Raw genomic sequence first — 23,387 nt, 5'->3', positions numbered from 1 at the left:
AATTTTTAATAGTTTTGGATTTGAGGACTAAATTTAACAAAGTGTAAAAGTGTAGGGAAAATTTGTGAAATGGAATTTAAAGGTCATATGCATAGAAATGAATTTGATAATTTATTTGAGTTTGATAAATTGAATTTAATCATTATATAGATCCAGAATTAAACCGTACGGAGGAATACCAGGAAAAAGGGAAAATCATAGATTAGTCCCTACAAGTCACCCGATAGTATAACTTGTGCTATTATGATTTGGCTTAGTTTTATTTGGATTGAATTTTGATATTAAATTGAAATTATAAATGTTTAGTATTAAGTACAGGTGAGAAAGTGGGTGTTTGGTTGTTATTGAATGTTCGGGAAATATGGTTATATGATATTGGAATGAATTTAGCTGATTGATAGCATGTGTACGAGAGTATTTTGAGAAGTGCCTCTGAATTTTAAATGTGATAATTCTGTCGAAATGCTTTTTTGAACGTAGTAAACGATTAGGATACGATTGGCATGCCAATATGGTTAGAATGCGAGCTTGTATAGGTTTGCACTTCAATGCCTCTATTTGCATTTTGATGCTCTTTGGTGTGTTATGGGTACCGGAGTATCCGGGTCTTGTTACTATAGTTCATCAAACAATGAAAATTGTGATTAATCCTAAAATGATTTGTTATTTTCGGTGTTTATCCATTAAAAGGTTTGTATCAAAGTAAAAACATGCTAAAATGTTTCATTTGGTATTGATGCAATGAATTGTATATGTATAAATATGAAGGTTTTGGTTAAACCATTGATGAACATGAATTATTTGATAAACTAATTCTGTACTAATCATATGTATTCTCGTAAATGATTGTTAGGTTTAATTAATTTAAGTTATGTTAGATTTCACATTATTTAATTGAGGTAAGTTGATTTGAGTTTTAGCTATGAGCTTACTAAGCTACTTAAGCTTACTCTTTTGTTCTTGTTTTCTGTAGTTAAAGTTTTGCAGAATTGGTTGGACGGATCAACTTCGAGGCTCACATTATCCAACTTCTATTTTGGTAGTTTGTTGATTCGTTACTTTGGTTTTGTGGCATGTATATAGGATATTTGAAGTCGATGAGTTTTAAACTCTTGTTGGAATTGTAATGTGTTTAAAGTTGTTATATAGTGTGAAGTTTCATGTTTTCATGGTAGGTTTATATGATGGATGTGGTGAAGTTATTTGGAAATGTCACATTAATTTTGTTTTGTGAAATGGTTGGCATTGAGATATAATGTTTGGTTATATGCTTAGTTAAGTTTTGATGAATGGTTGTACTATGGATTATATATGTGCAAATGTTTGGAAATGTTGTATAATTAGTACAATGATAGGAGGTCATTATCGTTTTGGTTGAACATGATTTCAGTTGCTTTAGAAGTTGGTATAAATGAATGATTTTAGCATATATTATTTGGGACTTAGTTGATGATTGAATGAGGTTAACATGTTGATTATGTTTTGGGTTGAATATTTGTTGTTAATGTTTGAATTGAGGTGACAATGAGAGTATATTGGTTAGACACTTAGGTTGATTTTGAATTGGTATATTTTTGACATGTTTCGACACATTTTGAATATGTTTGAATGTTGGTTAATGCATGGCTTGGAACCTAAGAAATGGTGTGTGAAATGGCTTGTGTTTGAAGGTATTTTTGCACACACGACCTATGACACGGTTTACCACACGACCGTATGCCTCACATGATTGTATGATACAACCATGTGCTCTGTTTAATTTTGGTGATTTTAGGTCCACATGGTCTCAGAGAATTACATGGTCGTGTGACCCTAAGTTACATGAGCACAAGTTGTTACATGGTTTGACCACACAACCATGTCTTTACTTTACATGGGCTGAGCCCTGTCACACGGCCGTGTAACACCTATTTCTAGTTTTTACCGTATTTTCATATTTTGATTCAATTTAATCCTTGATTGTTTCTCAATCACTTTTAATGCTCTACAGGCTTGATTTAAGTTCCGTTTTGGTTTGAATAATATGTTTATTGAATGAAATTATTGATTATTGATTTAAAAATAAAATTTTGAATTGAAATAAACTATGTTTATTCTGTTAATTGTTGTAACTTCCCGTAGCTCTAATCTGGTGACGAAGACAGGTGAGGGGTGTTACAACTTCCATCAATCTCCTTTAATGACAACTTTCAATATACTTGATAAAATAAAAAATATTGGTACATATATGTAAAACAAGCTTCAAAGATTCAAAATCTATGAAAAAATTGAAGAAAAATAATATATTATGCTTGAATTTGAAGGAAAATGGTGAAAGAAAATTTCTTTTCTTCCCTCTTAGTTTTGTAAAAAGAAAGAAATGGTAAAATATTAAATAATATTAAATAATAAAATATTATTATTTAATAAAAATATTATTTAAAAGTCATCATGAAATCATTGATTTTTTAAGCAATGGTAAAATTGTCATCAAATCCTTTCCATCAAAATAAAAATAGAATACTTGCACTTTAATTCTTATATTTTCCCAACTTATTGAATTGAGTCCCTGAACTCGATATCGAAATTTTAACCTAATTGCATGCTCCTACTAATAATTCTTTATGTTTTCATATTTGACAGTTTCCTCTAAAAATAATCGTAATTTCTTATACTATTATTTATTTATAAATCACTTATTTAAGGAATTTTATCATAATTTTTTTTTTGGTGTTACATGAATACATTTAACTAGAAATGTGATTAGATCAAAATATTGAATCAAGACAAATGCAGTACATCAAAGCCCTAAAAAAAGAAGAGGAGATATTCCCGTAAGTTTCTAAATTTGTATAAAGATGCACATCAAATCTAAATTGGACATTTTTTTGAAAGAATTTCCAGCTGGCATTAATATAAAAGAAGGTAAAAAACAAAATTCAAAGCAAATGCCAGGTGTTTTGCAGTCACCTGACAAAATTAATTATAAAACTAAAAATAAATAAATAATTTTTTTTTTCTCACAGCTTAAACAAATCAGAAAAAAAACCCTCTCAGCATCTAGTGATATTGAAGAGCCAGACCAGAAAAATCCCCATCTTGAAGAAAAGGAAGAACACTGAAAAGCTCAGATTAGGGAAGCCAAAAGGGAGAACAAATCCAAATCCTGCAACCAATATGTTGTGCGACAGCATTCCCACTCCCCATATGCAAGAACAAAAGCAGACCAAGGAAGCAGAAGAAAACAAAACAACTACTCTGCATAGAGATAATACCGATCTTCTTCTATAAGTTGATAAATCTGCCCCGGGCCATCCTCCACCCAAAAGGTATTTTCTTCATAATCCTTACCTGACCTTGCCAAGATTTTAGCAACAATATCCCAATGTCTTGGAGTAAACACAAAGTCACAATATTGAAAAATTTTCTCATGTGTCTAATACTCTGAATAATGGAATTGATAGGAGAGAGATCAAACTAGTTAGACAAGGCCTTTTTAATCACGGTAAGAGAATCCCCTTCCACAACCATCTTATCAAGTCTCAAATGTCGAGCAAAAGCCATGGATTGAAGACAGGCCAACGCCTCTTCAGCAAATGGAGTGGAGACATTAACATTAAGGACGACACATGTACCAAAAACAGGTCCTTTCCCATTTCTTATTACAGACCCAGTATTGGATCTGTTGGTATTTTTTACAAAAACTTGCATCAAAATTGACCTTCAGGATAGGACCTTTAGGGGGTTTCCATCAATTCAATGTTTTTCCATAGGAGGATCCATCCTGCTCTGATGCATCGAGAGTTCCAATTAGTACCCCTTGAGAAAAGTAACCAATTCATCCACAATCTGTCTTTTTCCTTCATGTAAGAGTTTATTTCGAGAGAACCATAATGCTAATGTTGTAATTACAAATTATGTTCTTTTGCCTCCCGTATAAGTCTGGAAGATACTGCCAAAAAGACTATTTACATCAAAGACCTGAGTTGCATCCTAGGCGAAATCCAACTTCCCAAAAACGTTATACACAAATGGACAGGCACAGATAGCGTGGATGACATCCTCCACCCCCACACCACAACGAGAACAAACTAGATTAGAAGCGACCCTTTTAATACAAAGATTATGCGTAGAGGGAATGTGACTTTTGAGAAATATCCAATTAGCAATTTTAATCTTTGAAGGCACCTGTAATTGCCAAATATTATTGTAAAGGGTTTTATCAGTAGGCTGTATTTCTTTACAATTATTACTCTGAAAAAGCATATACCCAGACTTGACAGTATAAAAACCCGTATTATCCCAGCTCCAAACCAGCCTATCATGACTCAGCTCACCTGCAAAAGGAATACAGAGAATATCCTCAGTAGTCTGTCATCAAAGTAGGTACTAATCAAATTATCATCCCATTGTCTTTGATTTGGTAAAATAAGATCAACAACCATTTGTAAACCACTAACTGGAGGTGCTTGGATTTTGCGAGGTTCTGCCCTTGATATCCAGTAATCCTCCCCAATACTCACATTATTCCCAGAATCAATTTACCATTTAAAACCTTTTTCCAAAAGACCCTGAGCACTCCATATGCTACACCAGACTAAGGAAGGTTGATTTCCTAACCTTGCTTTTAAAAAATCAGAATTGCAAAAATATTTAGCACACAACACTCTCGCCATAAGAGAGTTAGGGTTCATCAAAATGCGCCATCCATGCTTAACCAACATAGCAATATTAAACTTTGCAAGGTCTTTAAACCCCGTACCTCCATTGTTCTTCAAAATGCAAAGGTCCCTCCATGAGCACCAGTGCATCCCTCTTCGATCCTTATCCTTTTGCCACCAAAACTTACTAATAATTGATTCCATATTATGACATGAAGATTTGGGCAGTAAAAAACAAGACATGGCATAAATAGGAATAGCCTGTAAAATAGATATAATAAAAGCCTCTTTACCTCCTTATGATAATAGTTTCGAATCCTAACTCACAACACGCTTTTGAATTTTATCCTTAATATCCTAAAGGATCAATCTTTTATTTCTACCAACAAAAGGAGGGAACCCCAAATATTTTCAGGACAAAAGATACTTTGAAGATACAATTCCCTCGCGACCATTTCCTTAGCATTTCGAAAGTATTACTGCTGAAAAATATGGCCAATTTCTCATAATTGATGCCTTGACCCGAACAACTAGCAAACTCATTAATTATTCTTCTGATAGTGCGCACCGGTTCAACCATAGTTTGTCCAAAAATCAAACTATCATCCGTAAAGAATAGGTGAGTCAATGGTGGACCGCCTCTACACGCCTTGATTCCTCTCAAAGTCCCTTCATTATAGGCCCTTTTCAAATAGGGAGGAAAAACCCTCACTACATATAAAAAAAACATGGGGGTTAAAAGGATCCTCTTGGCGAAGGCTTCTAGATGGCCTAAAACAATCACCTTGTTTACCGTTAATGACAGTAGAGTAGCTAACACTTGTAATGCAATTCATAACTCAGGACACCCAATCATCTTAAAAACCCATCTTCTTGAACATTTTCCCAAAAAACCCCACACCACCCTATAATAGGGTTTGCTCATATTAAGCTTCAGAGCAAAAGGGCCTACTTTCTTGGTCCTATTATTTTTCAAACTATGGAACATCTCATAAGCAATAATAATATTATTAGAAATTAATCGCCCCAGGAAAAAAACACTTTGAGCTTCGTCGACACATAAATGTAGAACATTTTGGAAATGGTTTGCAATTGTCTTAGAGACGATTTTATAGATTACATTACACAAACTAATAGGAAGGAAATGAGCCATAGAGTTGGGAGCATTACACTTTGGAATCAATACAATATTTTTAAAATTAATAACATTCATGGGAATTTCATTTTTGAGCAAAGTGTGACAATAGTCTATTATTTCAGACCCAATAATATGCCAAAACTTTTGGAAAAAAAGAGTTGGCATACCATCCTTTCTTGAAGCTTTGGTTGGATGCATTCATTTCGAAGCCATATAGATCTCTTCATCAGTAGAAGGTGATCGTAGCCAGGCATTCATCTCCTTAGTAATACAACAGGACACACTTTTAAGCAAACTATCACAGCTGCCGACACCTTGCGAAGAGAACAATTCAGCAAAATACCTCGTAGCCACACATTTTAAATCCTCTTCATCATATAAATTCCTACCATCCGGATCCTTTAAAGATTTAATTCTATTAACACGACGCCTCTTGGATGCGAAATTTTGGAAAAAAGACGTATTACGATCCCCTTCAATCAACAAGTTGACTCTGGCTTTCTGTTCCCAGTATCGCTTCGCCTTATCAGCCTTTCAGTTAATCGTAAGATTAATGACAACAATTTCCATTAAACATGATCATTGGACTGCAACTCATTAAGTTCCTTGAGTCTCCTTTTTAGGCTAGCTTCATTTGTTTTATTTGCATGTTTCAATTATGTTGCCTAAGACCATAATCCATCAACAATAGCTACAAGTTTCTCAAGTACTGACCCTACTGGATGACTTCATATTCTTTCCACTTCTTGTTCACATGAATCCTCTATAATCCAATGGGCCTCGAATTTTCATTTCTAAGGGTGATACTCCGCGTGAAAATCCTCTGTGTTAACAAGGACTGGGTAATGATAAAAAATAGAATGTAAACGATTCATCACTGACATTAGGGAATTTTCGTATCCAGTTATCATTGGAAACCTTTTATCCAATATTTCTCTAATATTTGTTTCTTCCAAACGCCCCATTCATAGCCCAAATCATGCAAAAAACAATTATTGAGGATCGGTAAAAAATTATCCATTTGCAGAATATTTCTCATGCAAAAAATAATCATTACAGAATTTTCATATCCAATTATCATTGGCGTAAAGAATTTCATTAAAGTCGCTAGCCACAAGCCAAGGAATATCGAGGTTGTGGTTCAAATGTTGTAAGAGGTTCCATGAATTGTATCGACGTTGTTCTTCCTGATCACCATAAAACCAAATAAAACTCTACAGCTTTGTATTAGATGATGAGAAATGTGCCTATATTGTAGTAAACATGTAAATTTTTTTATTTATTTAAATGATTAATAAATAAATAAAGTTAATTTCACATTCCATTATTATGTCTTTTGTACTTTCTGTTTTTATATTTTGCATGCATAACGAAATTTTGACAATCAAATATTAGCTCATTGATTGTCTAAAGTTTAAACTAAAGATAAATAACATTGTAAAGAATGTTTACATTGTGAGTAAGACAACTTACTTCAGTATATAATCTAAATGAGTCTGTAATCCCGTAAAAGAATCAAAGTGAGCATTTGATTCAAATACTAAGAAGTATTATTATGTCGTCTACAATTCTAATTGGGGAGATGGCTAATCTAGGCTATCGAAGCTGCTGACTCCACGAGTAGAGACATAGATGTATTCATTGATAGAATGATACATTGGATTGGACCCAAGATGAATTAATTTTGAACCCATTTGTGAACTAATTCACTTGTGACGTTGTGATTTAACTAAATCCTAAGTTAGTCACTAACCATGCGTATGCAACTCATGTGCTTTGATATAAGTGGAGGCTTATGCTCTAAAGATGATTGAGCACATAGCCGGTATGTTGGGTACATGACTTGTGTATGACACAGATTTACTAGAAATAGTGAAATTCATAGTTCAATTAAAGAGTTAATGATATCCTCTCATTGGCATTGTGTAGATTAATAAATATGGAATGTCACCACATGTTGCTATTTCTCGAACGAGCAATTTATCACAATCATTTGTTGACAGTGACCATATTAATTATTAAGAAGACATAATGGTGACAATGAGATAAAATATGATTGTCTTGAGTGAATGAATTTAACTTAAAGGAATCAAGGATATAACACACATATGACGAGGTTATTGGATAAAGTAGTTGGGTAAATTACTTTCGTAAAAAGTATACAATAAGGGGTTTTCAATCATGGTACTTATTGTGGACTGACTCCATGATTAAGTAATTACTAATTATCGGAACGATGCTTCTGGACATAATTGCAATCACTAGAGCCTAACTATATATGTCCGGTTGGTCTCTTCGCTAGCTCAACAAAAGCTCAATCAGACTACATTTGAATCAGAAGAAAATTCTACAATTTTGGGAATAATTTAATTGAGTCAATTTATTCGATATGGAATTAAATTAGGTGGTCGTGAGAATTGATCAACTAGAGAATTTGTCTATAGAATTTTCTTGAAAAATTAATTTGGAAAATCTAAGTGATTTTTGAAAAATTAATTTAGATAAAGTATAATTGAATTAATCAAATCAATTAAAATTAATATGATATTTTTAGAAGTTCATTTTCAAGTTAGACAATTGGCCCAATGAGTAATTGAACTTGAAAATTAGACCTCAGATCGTAAATTGGGCCTGGGAGCCTAAAATTGAGACCAAGACCCAAAAACTGGTCAAATTGGACCCGTATGTGAAACCGGACCAACAGTCCAACCGGTGGCTGCACTGAACTAGTTGGGTCGTCATTAACCTAGACTGAACTGACAGTAGTCGAACTAGCTCGGGGTGACGTAAGGGTGTCGCACCTACATCACCGGACACGGTGATGCCAATGGCTGCGACAGCGGTGTCCCGATGGCTGGTGGCGATTGGTTGTCGGTAGTTGAGTAGTGGAAGAGTTACACTCCTATGGAACTCTACCAGATAATTTGATTTCAGATTAACTATTCCAAAAATAATAATATTTTAATAGTTTAATATTAAATTAAATTCAATACTTATCTTAATATTATTTTATTAATTTAATATTAAAGTGATTATCTTAATATTAAATTTAATTTAATGATTATCCTATAGATAATATTTATCTTGATAAATATTATATTAATTTAATATTAAAGTAATTAAGCTTAATCATAGTTGAACTCTCTAAACACTCCATGTATAAAGAGAGAGAGAGCCTTGGTTCATTATTTTCACACACTCTAATTCAAGATAAAGTTTTAGAGAGAAAATTTTCTGAAGAGATTATTCTAGAAAATTTCTACAAATATTTTTCTGATTTACAAATTGTCCCAAAAGTTTATAGAAATTACAAAATTATCCTATTGGTAATTTTTGTGAAAATTTTGTAATTCGAAGCGAGCTCACACTCGACAGACGTGAGTTTGAGGATAATGAAGAAGACTACTCAGTCGAAGAGCTCATCCTAGACAAATTAAAAAGGTACAATTTTTAGTAAGTGTTTATTATCTGCTGCGTTTTCCAAACCTTTTTTTTTTCCAATAATTGGTATCAGAATTAGATTGTGTTCTATCTATAAGTATAAATAGATAATCAAAACAATTTTCTCTTCTTCTTGAATGATTTGATTATGTAGAAAGTGACATTCTTTAGATCTTATGCATGTTTTGAGTTAGATATGAGAATGAATGCAATATTATATATTTTTTATATAAATTTTTTTTTTGCCGAGGCTGTAGCTCTTAGGAAATAGATAATGGACTATTATCTCTATGTAGGGCTATTTTTTTTTAAATTCATAGAATTCTTATGAGCCGGAAACGAACATAGGACTTAAATGTAATTTTTCCAAAAGGAGTTCATGACGAGTAAAAGATACGATGATGGTTGAAGACTCAAGGAATGTAATTTTATTTTTCCATTTATTTTCTAGAACTAGAACCATGAAAACCTTAGCTGACAATTTTATTTTAATTACCTATCCTATCATATATCTGTTTTATAATTGTGTATAATATTATGTAATGTTATAATTGTGATATATATATGAGATGATCCACAGTTAATCAATTAAAAAATAAGAAGTGTGGTAATAAGAAAATACATGTGTTGTATTGTTCGATCACTACTTTAGGTTATTCGATAACTGTGAGAAGTGTGATAATGAAAAGGTGCATGTCTAGTATTGACTCTGGCTAGGAAATGCTTGGTTTTTAAGCGGTCAAATTTGACTCACCTCCCTTTCTTGGGACCCTACTTGGTGGATGGTTCTCTTTCACTTTTTCAATTTTTCCCTTAAAAGAAAAACTATGGAGATTCAAAATTATTTGTTTTAAGATTGATTGATTCTTATGAATTAATATTATAAAATTACCATGCATATATTGAAAGCATGTCATTTAGATTAGGTAAAAATGCCACTAGGACTATTGTATGATCATTCTTGAAATTTAGGATAAAAAATACCTTGTATGTTTTTAAAATATTGAGTGGGAGAAGGTCATTGAACAAGACGTACGGCCTCTATTGATGATCCTAAGTGATAGCATGATAAAGTTTCGAGTCGGTTCCTACCTTGTCCGCACCCCACAGTAAACTTTGTCATATCGATTCACTAGATGAGATTTCCTTTTAAGGACAACTAGTCATGCATGACTTTCAGAGATATTGTCTCAAGATGACTTAAAAATGAAAGCATGTTCATGATGGGTGTTGAGTCAATTGTTACACACTCAAGATCATCTCTTATTAAATAGTTTTCCAAGAAATGATATTTAAGCTAGAGATAATGACCAAACGTTAAACGGTCATTAGTTTGTGTAGAGTCCTAAGAATTAAGATTCACGAACTGATTGGATGTAATCCATATTCTTGCTAATTAATCATGGGACCCTAAGGTGTCATGGTTGATGGGTGTAAGAATAATCGTAGCAATAAAAAAATATTTTTTCAAGGTTTTAATACAAGATGCATGCATCATACTGCATTCTAGATATGTTGCTAAATTGAAAAGTATATGCTTAATACAAAGATAGTAATTAGTGAAATCTTTATTTTTTTCAGTTAATATATGTCTCATACTCCTTTTATTAGCATTCTTATTGAGAATAAATTAAATAGGGATAATTTTTTATTATAGAACTTGACCTTGCTGATAGGTCTCAGTTGTAAGAAATACAAATTCGTTCTTGACAAAATGTGCCCTCTTGAAGTTCAACCCAAAGCGAGAAATTGTTGGAGAGATTTCGACTCGATTGCTTGATGTTATATGTTAGCAAGCATGAGTAGTGTGTTGCAGAAGCAAGATGAGAATTTTCATACTGGCAAAGAGATCATGACAAATTTGGGAGATTTGTTTAGAGACCAAGTCACATTGGATCAACAATCTGCTACTAAAAATTTGATGAATTCTCAGCAGAAACCCGGTACTCTAGTCAAAGAACATATGCTTAAGCTTATGAAATTCTTTGCAGAAACGGAGGACAATGGGCTACACTAGACATGAACACTCGAATTGAAATAGTGTTTAAATCCTTAACGAATGAGTTTGCTGGTTTTAGGGCTGGTTACAACTTGCGGAACAAGACGCTTAACTTGACTCAGCTCATAAAGGAATTACAATCCTATGAGTTGATACTGAATGATGGTAAGCCGATTCTAGAGAAACCTGAGGCAACTTAGCTGTAGGCCCCTCATCCTCTAATAGGAAATAGAAAGCTAAGGGAAAGAAAAAACCTACTAAGTCTTTGGTTTCACCTTGTATGGATAGGAATAAGGTTAATAAGTTAAAAGATCCTAAAAAGATCAAATGTTTTTTCTAGAACAGAAAAGGGCATTTCAAATCAAACTGGAAGGAGTATTTGGATTACCTAGCCAAAAAGAGAAAATGTATGGAACTCTTTATGGTTGAAGCTTGCTTAGTGGAAGAATCAATTGACAACTAGGTTGTTAATTCTGGAGCCACTAACCATGTGTGTGTTTCTTTACAGGGGTTTAGCAAAATGAGAAGTCTGTGTGACAGGAGCCTCTCATTGTGGATAAAAGATGGGAGCTTTATTTTATTTGAAGCAATGGGTGAAGTTATTTTACACTTTGATAATTTTAGGAAGATTGTTTTAAAGAACGTGCTTTATGAAAGAACGTGTTTTATGTACCTCATTTTAAGAGGAATTTAATTTCTATAGCATGTTTATTTTATAACGATTATACCGTGATATTCAATAAAGAGATTGCTATTCACAAAAATCGTCCTTTAATCTATAACGGATGGATAGAAAACAATCTCTACTTTATCAAACTAAATAACTACTCAATGCTTCAAACTAAAATAGTGAATTAAAAGCTTAAAACTTCTCACTATAATGAGGGGTACCTATGGCATTTAAGACTCAGTCGTATTAACCAAGAAAGAATCACTAGACTCGTGAAAGATGGTCCCTTAAGTATGCTTAAAGAAGTTGGTCTTCTATAATGTGAATCTTTCTTGAAAGGTAAAATAACTAAGAGGTCTTTTAATGTGAAAGGTACAAGAGCCAACCAACCTTTAGAATTTGTGCACACTGATGTATGTGGTACCATGAGCATCAGTGCCCAAGGAAGTTACGATTATTACACGAATTTTATCGATGACTATTCTTGATATGGATATGTGTATCTAACAAAAGTGAAACCTTTAATAAATTTCGAGAGTTTTTTGCGAAAGTGGAAAAGTAATTAGGTTTATCAATAAAGAATCTTCAGTTTGACCAAGGTGGGGTATATTTGTTCGATGAGTTCTTAAGATACCTCATAGAGAATGAGATTTTATCCCAATTAACTGCGTCAGACACTCCACAACAGAATGATGTAGCTGAGAGAAGGAATAGGACCTTGCTTGACATGGTTCATTCAATGTTAAGCGATTCAAAACTTTCTTCTTCCTTCTAAGGATATGCGATACAAACGGCTTGCTATATTCTGAATAATGTGTTAACCAAGTCTTCTTGTAAGACACCTTATGAACTGTGGTATGGAAAAAAACCTGTTCTAGATCACTTTAGAATTTAGGGTTGTCTAGCACGTATTTTGGATAAAAATGCAAAGAAGTTGGATGCATGGATAGAATTTGCACGTATTCATTCTTGTAACTAGGAGTTTTAACAAACACATCGAGGATATGAGAATGTGAAACATGACACATTTACTTCAGTAGGGCAAGTTGGAGATTATAGGGAAATGTGCCTATATTGTATTAAACATGTAACTATTTTCTATTTATTTGAACGATGAATAAATAACTAAGGTTAATTTCATATTTCATTATTATGTCAAGGTTAATTTCATATTTCATTATTATGTCTTTTATATTTTGCATGAAAAGTAAAATTGTGACAAGCAAATTTGATTGTCTAAAGTTCAAACTAAAGATAAGTGGCATTGCAAAGAACGTTTACATTGCGAGAAAGACAACTTACTTTAGTAGGTAATCTAAATGAGTCTGTAATCTCGTAAGAGAATCAAAGTTTGCATTTAATTCAAATACTGGGAAGGATTATTATGTCGTTTACAATTCCAATTGAGGAGGTAACTAGTCTTGGCTATCGGAGTAGTTGACTCTACGAGTAGATAAATAGATGTATTTATTAGTAGAATGATACATTGGACTGGACCCAAGATGAATTAATTCTAAATCCATTTGTGAATTAATTCACGTGTTACATTTATAGTGTAATTTACCTAAATCTTTAGTTAGTCACTGACTATGTGTATGCAACTTATTTGCTTTTATATAAGTGGAGGCTTATACTCTAAATATGATCGAGCCTAGAACTGGTATGTTGGGTAGATGACTTGTGTATGACATGGATTTACTAGCAAAAGTGGAATTCATAGTTCAATTAAAGAGTTAATGATATCCTCTCATTGGTATTGTGTGGATTGATAAATATGGAATGTGGCCACGGGTTTCTTGTTCTCGAATAAGCAATTTATCGTAGTCATTTGTTGACAGTTATCATATTAATCATTAAGAAGACACAATGGTGACAATAAGATAAAATAGGATTGTATTGAGTGAGCGAATTTAACTCAAAGGAATCAAGAATATCATATGAGGGTAACATACACTTGACGAGGTCATTGGATAGAGCAATTGGATGAATTGTTTTCGTAAAAAGTATACAATAAAGAGTTTTCAATCATGGTACTTTTTGTGGACAGACTCCATGATTAAGTAATTGTGAATTATCGGAATGATGCTTTGGACATAATTGCAATTATTAGAGTCTAATTATATATGTTCGATTGGTCCCTCTGTTAGCTTAACAAAAGTTCGATCTGACTGCATTTGAATCTGAAGAAAATTTTACGACTTTGAGAATAATTTAATTGATTCGATTTATTCGATGTGGAATTAAATTAGGTGGTTATGAGAATTGTTCAACTAGAGAATTTGGCTATAGAATTTTCTTGAAAAATTAATTTGGAAAATCAAAGTGATTTTTAAAAAAAAATTAATTTAGATAAAGTAAAATTAAATTAATCAAATCAATTCAAATTAATATGACATTTTTGGAAGTTCATTTTCAAGTTAGATAATTGGCCCAATGTGTAATTGAACTTGAAATTTCGACCTGAGATTGTAAATAAGGCCCTTGAGTGCAAAATCGAAATGTAGACCCAAAAATGGTCGAACCGGGCCTAGTATGTGAAACTGGGCTGACAGTCCAATCGATGGCTAGATTGGACCAGTTGGGTCGTCATTAACCCAGATCGAATCGACAGTAGCTGAATTGGCTTGGGGTGATGTAAGGGTGTCGCACCTACATCACCGGACACAGCGATGCCGATGGCTGCGACGGCGGTGTCTCAATGGCTGGCGGCAGTTGGTTGTCGGTAGTTGAGCAGTGGAAGAGGTACGCTCCTACTGGAACTTTACGAGAGAATTTGATTTCAAATTAACTATTCCCCAAAAATAATATTATTTTAATAGTTTAATATTAAATTAAATTTAATATTTACCTTAATATTATTTTATTAATTTAATATTAAAGTGATTATCTTAATATTAAATTTAATTTAATGGTTATCCTGCAGATAAAATTGTATTATTTTAATAAGATTTAATATTAATATTAATATAAATTTTCTTGATAAATATTATATTAATTTAATATTAAAGTAATTAAGTTTAATCATAGTTAAAATCTCTAAGCTCCCATTATAAAAAAGAGCCTTGGTTCATTATTTTCACACTCTAATTCAAGATAAAATTGTAAAGAGAAAGTTCTCTAAAGATATTATTCTAGAAAATTTCTCTGAGATATTTTTCGATTTACAAATTGACACAAAAGTTTATAGAAATTACAAAATTATCCTACTGGTAATTTTTGTGAAAATTTTTTTATTCGAAGTGAGCCTACACTCGGCAGACGTGAGCTTGATGATAGCGGAGGAAACTACTTAGTTGAAGCGCTCATCCTAGACGAATCGAAAAGATACAATTTTGATTAAGTGTTTATTACTTTAGATATCACAACCAAGATCTTGTTTTGGAAATTTTTTTAAAATTCTGATTTTTCCCTAAATTTATTTTCTGCTGTAATTTCCAAACCCGTTTGTTCCAACATTCGAATCCTCTTGTATCATAACATCAATATGTCGAGGGGAAAAACTTTTGAGGCTCACCAAATTATCAGATTTCCAACCCAATAAAAGCCCCTCTCTACTACCAAAAGCGGTAACCTCAATACCTTACTAAAATCCACATAATCTTCTCACTTTTTCGATACGGTGTGACACATGTTTAGCTCAGATGAGTAACATGATGTGTCATTATAAAGGTTTAGCTTGGTCAGGTAACCTGGCAGGTTTGTATATTAGGTTGGATGATCAACTAGTGTAGTGTAGATACATATGTATCTAAGTTCGTTTAGAAGGGTTCATCGGCCGAGACAATTTAAATGCTTTAAGAAATTGAAATGAGATGGAATGAACTTGACTTTCAAATTGTAAGTTTTTGAATGAATAGTGAAAGAAACATTTATTTGAATAATGCCATTGATATGTATGTGAATGAAAAATCCCTTGGCTGAGTATGAATTTGAAATTGTTACCAAATGTGACTTGAATTGGCACATTGAGCTCTTGTGGTATCATATGTTTTCAATTTTGAGTAAATGCTTATAATATTAATGATTTTGATTACCATGTCTAACCAAATGTTGTGACAAACTTAATAACATAGTAATGTTGGTAAAATAAGGTAAGTTTTGTTTAATGCCTATGAACTTACTAAGCATCCTATATGCTTGCCTCGTTTATTTTCCCTTTTCCTTGTAAATTATCACCTTGCGAAACACGTCAAGTTGGATCATCTCGAAGCTCACACTATCACCAAATCAGTAATTATACAATCATTTTGAGTCTAGAGTAGTGACATGTATATAAGTGATGTGTTCATGTGCGTAGGTGCTTTTAACTAAAGTAAAATGGCATAATCCAATGTGGTATGACAAGGTTACGTTGAAGTATGCATTAATATGGTATGTATGATGATTTTGCTTGAGTTTTGTATTTGGTATGTGATTTGTTTTGACCTATTTTAGGATCACATAGGTATTATGTGCAAATTTGGAAGTAATGAAGTAAAAGATATATTTTGGTAGAGTTGACATATGTGAAGTTTATATTTGAATGAATGAAATCCCATGATTTGGTTTCGAATAGTTTGAGATCATGATAAATTTGTATTAATTTTGGAATTGTTTTGGTGACTAGTTGACATGAAATGGCATGAATATCTTTTGATGATGATGGTATAAGATGGTTTGAATCAAATAGGTTGGTTATAAGCTTTGATTTGGGACCAAATGGTTCATTTTTTCCAAAAAAGGGGCCACGTCTCGACGACCAATCTTCCTCGTCGCAATGTCGATCGACAGTAAGTGATGTTGCAACATCAAGTGGCCTGAGGTCGTGACATGACATAATGTTTTGGCAACACCATGATGTGGAAAAGATAATGTCATGAAGTTGGCTGTAAACTTCTAAAACTCTACAATTTGGTCATGTTTTGTGGTCGGGATAGCAATAGAACTTTCGTAAGCTCGTATAAGTATTGAAAATGATTGTTTAACATAATTTGAATATGATTAACACTTGATTACATGTATAAATGTTGTTTGTCGTCTAAGTGACATGTGGTTTCTCCGGCAAAAAATTTAGCATTTCGTAACTCGAACCCAATAATTAGGTCAGGCGAATAGTGTTAACATAAAATAATAATAAAAATCATACCTTTTTTGGGATGAAAACAAGCCTATCAAATAATACACATTCACAATTGTGTAAGTACTATAAAAAACCAAATAATAGTAAATGTATCAAACATCATATAATAAGTGAATTATAAAATAATATTGAAAATATGTCATTTTTTGGTGAATGAAGCAAAACCATCATATAATATTAAGTTTTGATTTTTCCATTTATTCTTAAAATAATTATTTATATATTTTTATATTTTTAGTGCTACTGATTATTTTAATTTAATTAAAATTTGAATCCATATTAAATTATATTTATTATTTAGATTAATTATCACTTAATTAATATTACAGTAATTTAACATTTAAAATTAAGATTTAACACTATAAATATATGCATTAGTAAGGTATTTCCATTAAATAACATTTAAGTAGCATTAATAAATATTCTTATTAAAATAATTATTTTAATATTAGTAATTTTCATGAAAAATAAATGTAAAACCTATATTTTAATTTCATATTTAAAAGTTGATAATAGAAACATTATTAATAAGATAATTATAATTATTTTCCATAACAAATTATAGTTATATTAATTGATTTTATGCTTATTTTTCCATAATACTAAAAGATAGGTTTAACATTTTATTCATAAAAATATTAATAAAATAATTATAATTATTTTTCATTTTAGATTATATTTATTAATTTTATATATTTAAAATTGAAAAATAGTAGCTAACACAAAATACTAATTCTTAATTGATTGTTTTTTTATCTGTTGAATTGAAAGAACTTATTTGCCAAGTTAAAATTTGTATTAGTTCCATCTGATTTTATTAGTATTTATAAATAAAAATAAATTTTAATTTAATTATAAAACATATTATTTAATGTGAAACATATTTATTTTTAGTTTTACCACATATATAATAATAAAATACATTATATGTACAATTAGATTACCAATATTAATATTATCTTTTTAATGCTAATCTTATAAATTCAATTTCTAGGAATTATAAAAAAATAATTTTAACGCGATTTAAATTTTATCATATTAAAGATAAAATAAGATTTATAGGTAAAAGCTATATTTAATTAAAAAGTATGAATTTTATTATTTTTAATTTATCTAATTATATTAAATGATTTTGTAGATTTAATTTTTATTAGTTAATAGTTAATTAATATTAATTTTTTAATTATCATATAACAATTATTAATATACTGATAACTTACTTTTAATGATAATTTAATAATATAATTAATAATAAAAGATACTTTCACTAGTTCAAAAATTTCTCCTAACTCCTATTTTTTTATTATAAATATATATTTAAATTTAAAACTTCTATTCTATAGATAAAAAGAGAAAAAATTAAAGAAAAGAAATTAGTAAATTAGTAAACTTTCGAATTAATTACATAAGTAAAGTAGGCTTCACAACCCTTTCTCATAATACTCAAAGCTTTCATCGAGGATATCACAACAGCAATCCATTCAAATCACTAGATTCGATTATGACTATTTCATCATTTTTGCATCTCAAATCAATAGTTTTCCATTTGCAGTTCACAACAGCATCATGCAAAGTTAACCAATCCATACCCAGGATTATATCAAATTCATTAAAAGGTAACAACATCAGATTAGCCGAAAAACAAGTGTCTCGAAACATTAACAGACAATTCTTGCAGACTTTATCAACCAAAACACATCTGCCTAGGGGGTTCGAAACTCTAATTACAAATTTAGTAGACTCTACAAGCAAAGTCTTACTGTTCACTAAGTTTATGCATATATACGAATGTGTCGATCCAGATCTATCAAAGAAATCATAGAAGTATCACAAAGAGTAAATGTACCCGTAATCACATCTGGTGATGAAGCGTCTTTACGAGCTCGGATAGCATAAGCTCTGGCAGGTGCACGAGCCTCGTATCTAACAGCTGTATCTTTTGTCCCTCTCTAACTGCCACTTACATTTCTCATATTTCTAGAAGGTCTACCACGAGAAGCATTGCCACTTGGTCTCAAATTTTGCACACTTTCTTGCTCGACAGATTTAGGGCAATAACAGATAAAATGGTCTAACGATCTACATCTAAAACAAGCCCGATCATATAGTCTACAATTACTGGGATGTCTTTTACCACAATACTTTTACTCAAGGCGATCAGATTTAGCATTTCCCACACTGGAAACAGATGTAGCTGGAGCTTTGAAGTTCGACTGCGATCTAGCACTATCTCTATTCGAATGCCCTACATTAGCCTTTGAACGACTATTATCATATCTGAATTTCTTTGATGCAGACTGAAATGATTTGCCCGATGATCTCTTTTGGACCTCTCTAGCTTCAAAATCAACTTTTCTTTTCTCTTTCCCAAGATCTTTAGCTTACATGCTTATTCAACAAGTACAACAAATTCTTTAATCTCGAGAATCCCGAAAAACAAACGAATATCCTCGTTCAAACCATCTTTAAATATTTTTCACATTATTGCTTTCGTAGATACACATTCACGAGCATACTGACTTAGTCTTACAAATTCCCACACGTATTTTGTGACAGACATACGGCCTTCTTTAAGCTCGAGAAACTCTTTACGTTTCTGGTCGATGAATCTCTGACTGATGTATTTCTTTCAAAATTTAGCCTGAAGGAAATCCTAGGTGACTCGCTCACTTGGAACTATCGATATCAAAGTTTTACACCAATGGTATGCTGTATCTCTGAGAAGTGAAACGACACATTTTATACATTCCTCGGGATTCAAATACAATTCATCAAACACTCTTATCGTGTTCTCTAACCAGAATTCAGCTTTTTGAGCACCATCGTTCATTGTAGCTTGGAACTCTTCAACCCCATACTTTCTAATCTTATCTACTGGAGGCTTACATATCTGAACCGGGTTCACTGATGGCATAACAGGAGCTTGTGGCGAATTAACCGGAGGTGGAGGTTGTTGTAGAGCCGGATTGGTTCTAATATATTAGGTTATATCCGGCTCTAATATATTAGGTTAACCAATCATTCATCATATGATCGAAGGCTTGTCTAGCCTCACCATCACGACTACTCGTAGCCGGTCTAGAATCGGATGGCGCTGTCCCTTGCGCAAGAGCAGACGCATTGCTTTCTACATCATCCACTACAGCTCGTTCGGGATCCATTTGCTATATATATAAGCACATTTCAATGTCATGATTCATCACACTATCGCAATTCATAAATATGACATGTATAGCTAGACTCACAAAGGCTATGGTAGTCCCAGAACCGACTAAACCATAGCTCTGATACTAATAAAATGTAACACCGTAACCTGTAATCATCGCCAGAATAGGTTAAGAGGCATTACCGGACTTATAATAACATTTAGAACAATCATAATCAAATAATCATATCATTACAGAAAATGTCATTCATTCACATTCAATAAGAACTTAAATCGAGCATAAAGAGCCTAACTCATGTATTCTGCACTAATCTGATAACATATAAACGTTTCAGAAACTTAGAAATTTTTTGACTTTTAAAAGGTCACACACCTGTGTGAACAGGCCGTGTATCTCACATGGCCTTGGACACGCCCGTGTGTCTCACACGGCCTTGGACACGCTCGTGTGTCTAAGCCGTAGAAAAACAGGGCATACATACTGAGTTATCCACACGGCCACAAGAAACGGTCGTGTTCCAAGCCGTGTAAAAATTAAGGAGGCTACTGACTTGGCTATACAGCTGACCGCACGCCCATGTGCCAGCCCGTGTGCCACACACGAGAAGTAGACACGCCTGTGTGTCTAGGCAGTGTCAAAACTGGAGGGCATACTGACTTTAATTCGTAGGGTACCCCAGGGTACACACAGCCGTGTAACATGACCGTGTGTCGCACACGGATGAGACACATGCCCGTGTGGAAAAAAATAGGCCATTTGAATAGCCAATTTACCACCCCAATTTGGGTCAACCTACAAGCACAAACCAAGCATATAAGCATAACCATTTCAACTAATATCTATACCAAACCATACATAATTCATGCCATAACATTACAAATCATTTCAAATCTCAATTCATCAATCAATTTATACCAAAACTTCAACTAAAATCATACCTAAACATATGATCAATACATCATTCAATCAAATGCTCAAAACTTACCAAAACTTCTCAAGTTTCAAATCTCAATTCATTAATCAATTTATACCAAAACTTCAACTAAAATCATACCTAAACATATGATCAATACATCATTCAATCAAATGCTCAAAACTTACCAAAACTTCTCAACGTTGACCATTTCTTTTGGCCAACCAAAACATACCACAATTTCACATTAGCATCCATATCATATACCATTATCAAACTATACGTTCAAACACAAACTAGCCATATCACATGGCTAAATATATACATCAAAAAACATAATCCCACAACTTCTAGCCTATACATGCCATACTTTAATATAAACATTTTCAAAAGTACCAAAATAGAGTTCGAAAGAGTGGTGATGATCCTCGATGATCCTGGAGCTCACAGTAGCTTCGATATCTATAAAACAATGCAAACTTTCAAGAAGTAAGCTTTCAAAAGCTTAGTAAGCCATATACAAATAAACATATCATTCAAAGAAACTAAGTATCATCAAATCATTTTATACTTTGTATACCAATATTAACAAACATCTTATATTCAAATACTTACCTTTCATTCGCAAATAAGCTATACAAAGTAAACCTACCTGAATCTGATATGATTTTAGAAAGTTATTCTTTTTCTCAGAATGGCCGTTTGAACCATTCAGAAACATAACGATACACGGATAGCTCAGAGAAGATATACAGTGCCAACGTCCCAGACATGGTCTTACATGTAATCAAACATCGATGCCACTGTCCTAGACAGGGTCTTACACGAAATCAACTACGATGCTGATGTCCCAGACATGGTCTTACACGTGAAATAGAAGTCGATGCCAACGTCCCAGATGTGGTCTTACACGAAATCACATAACGGAATCCTATGTCATGACATATGTATCCTAACTATTCCTAGGGTTCTTACGGGGCTTTTTAGACGTTGGAACTTTGTCGATACTTATCGAATAACACATATTGAGTTTGAATATTCATTCATCACAATTGAATATCATATGAACAATAAGAATTCAATTCAAACACGTTTATTGTATATTGACTTACCTCGTACGGATTCAAATAAACTGAATCGGCTACTCGAAGACATTCGACTTTCCCCGGTCTAATTCCATTTTCTTTAATTATTAATCTATATAAATTCAAATTTGACTCATTTAATCACACATTTATTCAAATCAATCCATAAACACAAATTTAGGGCAATTTGCAAACTAGCCCTCACATTTTCACATTTTGACACTTTAGTCCCTAATTCACAAAATCAAAAAATACACATAATTTGCATATACTCATGCTTGGCCTATTATTCATAGCTCTCATACAAGTCCACACATGTCATTTATTTCATATTTTAGTCCCTCAAAATAACATTTTTACAGTTTGGCCCAAATTACTCAATTTCACCAAAAATCCAAAGACAAAACATATAAACCCAACATCAAACTTTCATATTTCATCACATAACAACATAAAGCTCATGAATTCATCCATGGCACATTTCAAAATCATCATAAAAATTTGAAATTGAGGGATGGGCTTGATAGTATACGAAGCAACGATTACAAAAATGTAAAAATTATCAAAAACAGATAAAAAATCATACCTTAATCACAATCACAAGTGCCGAAACCTAAGAGCTTTTATTATTTCTTTTTTCTTTGCTAATTCCGACTATGAACACCTAAAATGGCTTTGTTTTCTATTTTATTGTCATATAATTAACTTATTAGGCTAAATCCCAATTTTTAACTTTTATTAAACCATAAATGAATTATAACATAATACCCATTTAAGTCATTTTATTCATCAAATGGTAAAATAACCTCATAAGGACCTCGCAATCATAAAGCCAAATCAAATAGGCACTTTTAACACGTAGCACGCAACTTTTACATTTTACGCGATTAGGTCCTTTTTCAAAATTAAGCACACAAACATTCAAATTTACTTACTAGATTTTCACACATGCTCATTCACAGATCATAAACATGAAAAAATAATATTTAAATATTTTTTTGACTCAGATATGTGGTCCCGAAACCACTGTTCCGACTAGGGTCTAAACTGAACTATTACAATTTTCCCTCCTTAGTGATTTTCGTCCCCAAAAATCTTACCGTTAAACAAACTCGGATATTGTCATCCCATAGCATCTTCAAGCTCCCACGTGGCCTCTTCAATACCGTGTCGATGCCACATCACTTTTACTAACAGAATTTTCTTATTTCGCAG

General features: G+C 32.4%; 1 long non-coding RNA gene across 1 annotated transcript; it reads left to right on the top strand.

Annotated features, from left to right (window-relative positions):
- The first annotated feature begins 2,953 nt into the window (after positions 1-2,953).
- On the top strand, positions 2,954-3,919 carry LOC108482376 (uncharacterized). Its single transcript, XR_001870874.2, has 2 exons — positions 2,954-3,308; positions 3,444-3,919. It is a non-coding gene; the product is annotated as an uncharacterized LOC108482376 (long non-coding RNA).
- The last annotated feature ends 19,468 nt before the right edge of the window (positions 3,920-23,387 follow it).

The sequence above is a fragment of the Gossypium arboreum genome, chromosome 7 (genome assembly GCF_025698485.1).
Source record: "Gossypium arboreum isolate Shixiya-1 chromosome 7, ASM2569848v2, whole genome shotgun sequence".
Lineage (NCBI taxonomy): Eukaryota > Viridiplantae > Streptophyta > Magnoliopsida > Malvales > Malvaceae > Gossypium > Gossypium arboreum.
This window is presented reverse-complemented; position numbering and strand designations above follow the sequence as displayed.